Below are 9,419 nucleotides of genomic sequence, written 5' to 3'. Positions count from 1 at the left end.
TAGATTCTCCAAACTCAGAGCTCCTCAACTGTGATGCAAACCCATTATGCGTGCAGCATTCACTAGGGCTGCTTCAAGTTGCCCCTGTAGGAATTAGAGGAGGGGGAGAAAATGGGAGCTGACATAAGCATAAACTCATGCTGTGAGTCATAAGGTCATTTTGTCAGATTTAGAAATCTCATGTCTTCTGCCAGCATCCAAGAAACAGTAACAGGTTAACTTGTTAGGATGTAAGTGGCATCAAAATGCCAGATCCTGAGAGCAACACTCTAGCTGTAGGCAATATATATGAAACTGTCCCCATCACATTAATAAGAATTATATGCCAGGCTTTAGACAAAAGTACAGATACATGTTTATCAGATTACCCTTTGAATAACTTCCGTGTACCTGCTTATGGGCCAGGTAGGCCAGAACATAGACTCTAACTTCCTCATGTTTTCCTGTAAATAGCATCTTTAACATCAAGAGCACAAGACTTCCTGTTTGAGATGTTTTTCAAAACAGCTAATGCTAACTAGTCTTGGTTCCCATCAAGAAACCAAATCAACGTGAGTATGCCATTTCTTCACCTCTCTGTCCCATAACTTCACCCTTCATTCTTCAACCAGTCAACACCTTGGCCTACTACCTGTCCAAATTGCTTAAAACACCTAGACTGAAGCTCTTCAGGGAGGTGGATTTGAGGTTTCCTCCCATCTCTTCGTTTGTCAGCCTTATGATTAAAACTTTCTCTGCTGTAACCTGATGTCTCGGCGTATTGACCTCCTGCACATTAGGCCCTGAGCCTGGCATGATTACATATCTCTTCAGAATAAAAGGAAGGGCATTTCAAGGAGAAGCATGGTTGCGTGTGCTAAATCTTGAAGGGAATCCATAATGTTGAGGTTTAACATGTGTCCAGATGTGGGCAGCCAAATTCCCAGGGCTCTGAATGCAATCTTGAGGAAAGTGTCAAAAGTTTGTGGTGGGATATCCCAAGGTGGCAGGATGACTATCTTGAAGGAAAAGAAAGCAGTTGATCTGGGACGGGGAGAGGCAGAGATGAACAACAGTGTTCTCTGATTGCAAGATAGGTTCCCTTTCTGTGGAGATTTGAGACTGAGAGGCAGATGAGATCAGAGTCCTAAGGCATTTATAAAGATCCAGAGGGGCTCAGGTAAAGGGAACAGGGACTAGCATGGTAAGTAGCAATGCCAGCACTTAGAATTCATTCCACTTGCTGGTGATTATTCTAAAAGGTCACAATAGAAGTTGTGTGCTAGCCTGCAAAACATGACAAATCTCCATATTTTAACATCTCTGAAATATAGGGACATTCTTATAATCAATAGTGTGAAATATTTGGAGGAATATGCCAATGCTATTATTGGTCCCATCTCTATTATTCAAGCCTTGATATTTGTTCCTGCATAATTGCCTGGTGGAATCTGACATGCAAAGTTTGGATAATGACAACTGCTGATGTCTGTATTTGGGAACAAATGCAATATGGGTAATTTGGGTTGCTGCTTTTCTCTTGAGGGAAGGATGAGTCACAGACTGGTCTTGTAGTTGTGCCACTGAGTCCAAGTGGTGGGGATAGGTTGCAGGCTGGAGTGCTGGCTGAGACTGCCTTGGCCTATCATGACTATAGCCCTTAGACCCTGGTGGCATGGGCTATAGTCATGAGAGACCAAGGACCCAGGCAGGTGCTTGTCCACTTAAGTGGTCAGAGAGTTTAATGGGTCTTTGCGGTGATTATCTCACAAAATCTGAGCTGGTGAGTTTGGTGCCCGGAAGATCAATGTACAGACCTGAAGCTCTAGACACCTTGTGGGGCTCAGGGCAAGGGATTTTGTCTCCAGGAAAGAAGATTTCCAAGGGTAAATCCGAGCTCTGGTTCTAGAAACTTGAAGATAAAAGGCTAGTTCTGGGGCACACTGCGTGGGGCATCTCAGGATTTAAAACTAGAATTGAGGAGGCTGTTGTGAGAAGGATGGTGCCCAGGGGAGGCTGGGCATGGAGGTGGGTCACAAACCCAGAAAATGAAGTGTTTTGTTTTTAAACATAAATCCTTGCCATTTGAAAGAGAAAAGTAGAGATTCCCGTCAATTCCACTGAATCCTGTGTTGTCAATGAAACATCTTCTAAGATCTTCAGTTGGGAAAAAAATAGGAGAACTTCTCTTGCCTAATCTTCTGACTGTAGTGTGGATATTGGGGCCTGTCTTCTAGCAAACCTCAGGGTGTGTCCTGACTTCACATCTGCAAACCACTCTATATAACCCACCTCGTCATGTGAGACTAGACAAGAACGTAGCTTCACTCACAGATGTTCTGGGACGGACTGCTCTCTTCCCGCCTGTGTTTTCCTCTCCAGCTCCATCCTCCTGTGTCCCCGGCTCATGACTTCCTGAGTTTGTCTTTAGTCTTAACAATGGATTTTGCTTTACTACTACTGACCACTAGCATTTTATCTGGATGTGGTTTGCATTACCTCACTGTTTTTTTCCACTTCCTTCCTTTTAGTGCATTAATCTCCTACTCAGACCAAAGCCCAACATTGACCTGCTTGGCCATGGGCCTACCTGGCCTGGCTCTACCTTCGTGGGAGGGGAAATTATACTAATGGATACAAGATATCAAAATCATCTTGGGTTTAGCTAGTTAAAAAGATAGATGTCTTGATATTTCATCAGCCCTGAGTGTTCTTTTAAAAAAAATTATGGGAAAAAGAAAATAAAACATTTTGGGAGCTTTTATCATTTTGAAGATCATTCTGCAGTAGAGTTGATAAAAATACCAGCAATGCAAACATCTGGGTGAAAGAGCAGCAAATCAGGTCATAATTCTTTTTTATATGAAAATATTTATATTCTCCCAGGCCTTGTATCGTCAGTTCGTGTCTGATGTAGAGTCAAAGGAATGTTTCACAACATTTAATAATGAGCATGAGGAACGAACCTCAAGTGTGACGCCATCTGCAAAGCAGTATGCATTTCAAGTTTGTTGACAGAACTTCCTGGAGGGCAACTGGAAAAAGAAGCTTAATTCCTAATGAGAAGATACCTCACATTTTCCTTTCTCTATGAAAAGAACCACTTATAGTTTTTTTCCGTTTTGAACACTAACAATTTTAACACTCAAAATTCAGTTTCATTTAGTTAAGTCCTAAAGGAATTGGAGACATTTTTTTCTCCAATTTGTGATCTGCTATTAACAAGCATTTAGCACGCATCCCTGAATCAGATGGGACTCATGTAATCCAAAGGGGCTTGCTGAGTAGTAACACCTTGGCAGGCTCTGCACTGCTGGGGAGAAGCAGACTTGGGAGATGATTTCACAGCCTCATCAGATCTAAAGCATCATGCAAATCTAGGAAACAGTTGCCCCTCAAAATGTATAAGCCAGCATTAGAATGAAAACACTTCACAGCAAAAGTCTCCACTATGATGGGGAATGAGATCTGGTCCAGTACAGAAAGCATTCACATCATAGGAATTAGGGGACACACATTTATTTACATACTTATTTCCAGCTTTAGAAGGTCTAAATTTTTCACAGGAAGAAGTCTTTCCTAAATCATTTGTATAGGCCTGGAACAGGGGAGGAGGAAGAGCTTTCTCTGTAGAAGTTTTCAAACACTTTACACGGCGTTAAATGTTGTATGCCAGACTACCATAGCATCACCTTAGGGCAATTTAATACCTTAGAACAATGCTCTGATGTTATTTGCTGTGAAGTGTTTTCATTCTAATGCTGGCTTATACATTTTGAGGGGCAACTGTTTCCTAGATTTGCATGATGCTTTAGATCTGATGAGGCTGTGAAATCATCTCCCAAGTCTGCTTCTCCCCAGCAGTGCAGAGCCTGCCAAGGTGTTACTACTCAGCAAGCCCCTTTGGATTACATGAGTCCCATCTGATTCAGGGATGCGTGCTAAATGCTTGTTAATAGCAGATCACAAGGAGAGGGCACAATTCCAGCTCAGTGGCAGCAGCTGAGGAGATGTCCTGCCACGGGTGGTGGTGACAAAGGAGCAGATGGCATGGAATGAAAAGAGAACAAGATGTGTACCCAGTGCAGTGTAAATTAGTTACAATTTCCGCATAATGCTCCATTAGGTTACTATGTGCAGTGTTGTGTGTGCATAGCCCACAGCGTTCAGGCTGTGTTCATATTCTTATGGTTTAATATCCAATATTAAGTCTCCCTGGAAAGTGGAAGCTTAGGTTTACCTATTCCAAGCTGCAATTAACTGTTTTTCAGAGTTCATTACTATTTTTTTGGGGAAGGAAATTTGTTATTGAGGAATTGAGTCCTGGATGGAACAGGGCTAGGAGGTTCTCTTGGGTCTCATATTTTATTGTGCTGTTTGTTGTGGAGAGCTCAGTTACATATTCAAATCTGAGTGCCTCCAGACAGCTTTCTCAACCAAGCACTGGTGGAGAAGAGAAGAACCCCCTTTATGCAAAGCAGAATTGACAAATTAAATATATTGGTGAAGAATGCAGGTGATAGTATGCATCCCTTGGTGTCCTAGGGAGAGTCCTGTCAAGTGTAGATGGTTACTATTTGGAATAATTTATCAATTAGTCAGTGTTACTTAACAAAATACTGGGGTCTGTTTCTATGAAACAAGCTCTACACATCTGTCTACTTATTCTTGAAATGGGAATTGACTGTAACAGGGAAGACATAATGTAAAGTCTGACCACATAAAATAACCCTATTTTCTGCAGTGATTTCCCCAAGGAGTGTGAATGTGCTGTGATTCCTTCCTTGTTGGTAGCTGAATTAAAAAATATTCCACCTCTCTTTAATTCAGCTCTATTAATTATGACTGATAGCCCCTGGCCTCATTACAGTTGTATTAAACGTGATGTCTTCTGCATGGCTTTCTGCACAGGAAGGAATATACTTCCCTGTTTTCTCTCATCTTGACATACCCTGTCCTGGAGAATTTGTAAAATCATATAAGGGGTTATAGAATAGCATCAGCTCAGGGCCTAATAAAGAGATTTCTCCCACAGATGTGAGTAATCAAGAATGCCTCACTAACTGCGGAGTGTGGGGTTAAAAGTGCTATGATGGTCTTACTAGAAGAGATGAGGCATGGGCAGGGGGATTTGCTTGGGAATGAGTCTACTGGCAGTTTCTTATAATTCTCATCTCTGATTAAAATCCTTAATTGATTCGAGAGCACAGGTGCTAAAAACCCTGATTCATTTTTAATTCTGATGAAAGGTGCATGTTCTCTCGAGCTGTGTGCATGTGGAGAAAGGAGTGCACAGTCATTGCTAATTGACTGCAGGTGGTGCGAGGTGGAAGAATGGCAGACCAGGAATGACACCTACCTGGGTCAGTCCTTGTTTCACCATTGTGTCAGGAACACATCTTTACCTTAGTTTCTACTTCTGTAATGTGGGGATAATAATATCTATCTCAAAGGTCTGTTGGGACATCAGATGAGGGCCAGGAACACTGAGGGAGCTTATTAAGCCTTCCTTTTAAAAAAGTCTCATCTTAATTCTGCTTACCTCCTTGCAAATTCTAAATATATAGTTTTAATCTGATTCAATGCCTTCATATACTACAAGAATAGGCCAAACACAGGGATTTACTTAAAATCTTCCTTTATAAATTGGCAGATTATCAAAATCAAGTTTTACCCCAAAAGGGGATTGAGCCCAAACTCATTTAGAAATTCTTCTTGTTCCATGTATCCTGTCTATATCCTTCCCTGCTCTTCCTACCCTTTCCCACTTCATTTGGTCAAGAGAACACTTAGCAAGGGTCTGAGGGAAAGAATCAGTAGGGAATAGGGGAGAGAGGTAGAAACCGCTCTGCTGCAGAGCTGTGTTATTCTCTTGGGTCGTGTGATGGTGAAGCTTATGTGTTGACTTGGCTGGGCCGTGGAGTGCTCAGGTATTTGGTCAAAAATTCTGAGTGTGTTGTGAGGGTGTTTCTGGGTGAGATTAGCCTTTGAATCAGTAGGCTCAGCAAAGCAGATTGCCTTCCCAATGTGGGTGGGCCTCATCCAATCCATGGAAGACCTGAATAGAACAAAAAGGCTGAGTAAGAGAGAATTCTTTCTCTCTGCCTGACTGTCTTCGAGCTGGAACATTGCTCCTTTCCTGCTTTTGGATTCAGACTCAGATGAGGACTTAAAACTACTGGCTTTCCTAGTTGTCAGGCCTTCTAACTTGGGCTGGAAATACCATTGAACCTCTTGGGTCTCCACCTTGTTAGCTGTAGATCTTGGGACTTCTCAGTCTGCATAGTCATGTGAGTCAGTTCCTTATACTCTTTCTATATGTTTATATATAGATATGATACTTACCTATTTATAGACATATTTGGATTATATATGATGTGTATGTCTACAGACATGTCTGTATTAATCTGGAATTTTTAGAGAAATGGAACTAAAAGATATATCTGTATCTTTATCTATATACGCTCTATTGGTTCTGCTTTTCTGGAGAATCCAGGCTAATACAGATTTTGATACAAAGAAGTGGGGTGCTGGTATAACAAACACCTAAACATGTGGAAGTGGCTTTGGAACTAGGTAATAGGTAGAGGCTGGAAGAGTTTTGAGTTGTATGCTAGAAAAATAGATGTTAAAGTTGATTCTGGTTAGGGCTTACATGGAAATTGGGCACATGATATTGAAAACTAGAAGAAAGGTGATCTTTTGTATAAGTGGCAAAGAATTTGGCTGAACTGTGTTCTAGTGTTTGGTGGAAGGTAGAATTTTTGAGCAATGGGCTGAAAAGATTTCTAAGCAAAGTGTTGAAGAAGTGGTCTGATTTCTCCTAAATGCATATAGGAAAATACAAAAGGAGAGAGATGAAATGAAGAAGAAATTCTTAAGCAAAAAGGAAGCAGAATTTAAATATTTTTGAAAATTCTCAGCTTATGCACATTGCAACAAATGGAAAAGCTTGAAGAGAACACTAAGGGTGTGGCTGAACAATCATTTGATGAAACATCACGGGTATGACCTATTGACTTAAGCCTTTTAACAGAATCCAGGGATAGAGATGAGATTATACCAACAAGGACCCTGCCAGTTTGAACTAAAGAGAACAGAAAAAAATAAGACTAAATTAGGGAAGACTCTTGTACTTCTTAGATTTAACAGTAACAGCCCGTAGAGCCACTTAGCTGTGAACATGCACTAGTCTTCAAGAAAACATGCATTATTCTTTAAGAAGGGAATTCAGAGATGATCAGGGGTACCGCTTGGTTTGAACAGGCTAGATGGCCTCTGACCAACATTGTGGGAATGGGATCACTCTGCAAAATCTTGTGAGTGGGACCACATGCAGCCTTGAGGGTGTAACGCCGCACCTAACAGAGCTTCAGAAGTAGGATTGTCACCCTAGTGGTCCAGAAGGCAGAGCCTAAAACCAAAGAGGATTAATCTGGAGCTTACGATCTAGTGGAATTTGCTTTGCTAGGTTTTGGACTTCCTTGCGACCAGTACTCCTTCCTTCTTTCTTATTTCTCCCTTTTGGAATGGGAATGTCCATCCCATGCCTGTCCCACTATTATAGTTTGGAAACATGAAACTTGTCTGATTTCAAAGTTTTGCAGAAGGGGAGAAATTTTGTCTCAGAATGAATCATAGCCCCCTATGTGTCTCACCCATGTTTTATTTTACTGATAGTTACATGAGTCTTTGGACTTTAGTCTTTAGAGTTCATGCTAGAATGAATTAAGATTTGGGGGACTGTTGGGATGGAAGGAGTATATTTTACTTGTGAGAAGGATATAAATTTAAGGGGGCCAGAGTGGAATGACTGAATTGTGTCCTCCCCAAAATTTATATGTTGAAGCACTAACCTCCATGTGATGGCATTTAGCATTGGGGCCTTTGGGATGACCTCAAGTTTAGATGACATCATAAGGCAGGACCTCATGATGGGGTTGCTGGATTTATAAGGAGGAAGAGAGGAAGATTGCTGTCTCTCTGCCATGTGAGGACAGTGAGATGGAGGCCATCTGCAAACCAGTAACATTACCTTGTGGGGTGCGCCTGTAGACCCAGCTACTTGGGAGGCTGAGACAGGAGAATTGCTTGAACCTGGGAGGTGGAGGTTGCAGTTAGCCGAGATCGTGCTACTGCCCTCCAGCCTGGGCGAGAGAGCGAGACTCCATCTCAAAAAAAAATAAATAAATAAATAAATAAAAGAGAGCCTTTATCGGAACCCAGCCATGCTGGCATCCTCTGATTTTGGATTTCCAGGCTGTGAGAAATAGATTTCTGTTGTTTAAGCCACCCAATGAATGGTATATTGTTATGGAAGACTGCTTTGACTGATACAGGCCTGTGGTTTTATTTCCTCTACCAGGCCATCTCTTTAATGTGATGTTTGGCCATGGTGTATGTGTGTGTGAATGGGCATGTAGCCAATGCTAATCACTGTGCAGACCAGTAATTTCCAGCAATTCTCAGCAAATGAGTACATTAGACATGCACTGACCATCACCTTGGGCCTGTCATATCTATTACATCAACCACTGTTTAAGAGCATCCAATTCCCTAAATCATTATGGGCTGAGAATCTCCTTGTCAGGTAGTTTGGAATTATGGAATAAAAGCAAAATATCTTATGAAACTGCAGTTCCAGAAATGGAGGAATGGGCTAGAAACCATAAGAAAAGGAATAACTAAAAGATACTGACCACGGAAGGGAGTGGAACTCCCTTTCTCCTCCCCTTCTCCTTCTCCATCACTGTCATCACGAACAAAAAGTGTGTACGAGCTCCATTTCTCCCTTTCCTCCACTTCTCCCTCCACATTGCTCCTTGTTCTGGAGTCCAGAAGTCGGGCTGCTTCTCTGCAGCGGCACTTTCTTCACGGCTCTGCATGGTCTCTGACGGTCTGTTCATGGGCCTTGTTAGCGGTTGAGCTGTATACCCCCAGAATTCATATGTTATAGCTCTAACCTTCAGTAACTCAGAATGTGCCCTTATTTAAAAATAGGGTCATTTCGGATGTAATTAGTTAAGTTAGGATGAGGTCATGCTGGGGTAGGGTGGGCCCCTGACTTAAAGTGACCAAGACTTAAGATCATACCGTGAGAATAATAATAGCACCTGCCTCCTAGAGCATTTGGAAAGATGCAGAGTTTGGTGTTTATTTATGCCGGTTATTATTCTGTCATGCTGGGCCATTCAAAACCGTGTTGCTCCACCTCTGGGTAAGACTTGGTTAATTTCTCTCGCAGGGGATTTCAACATCCGCAGGTTTAGAAAAGTGAAACCTCATCTAATTCATCACCTGGCCAGATCCTGCAAATAGCAATTGTGGTGTATTAGTCTGTTTTCAGGCTGCTGATAAAGGCATTGCCAAGACTGGACAATTTACAAAAAAAGAGACAATGGACTATTAGAAAAGAAAAACTAAAAGATACTGACCACAGA

The sequence above is a fragment of the Sapajus apella genome, unplaced genomic scaffold (assembly GCF_009761245.1).
Source record: "Sapajus apella isolate SASKATOON/1434 unplaced genomic scaffold, GSC_monkey_1.0 scaffold22, whole genome shotgun sequence".
NCBI classification, from domain to species: Eukaryota; Metazoa; Chordata; class Mammalia; order Primates; family Cebidae; genus Sapajus; species Sapajus apella.
The sequence above is the reverse complement of the archived record's forward strand: the minus strand, read 5'-3'. Positions refer to the sequence as shown.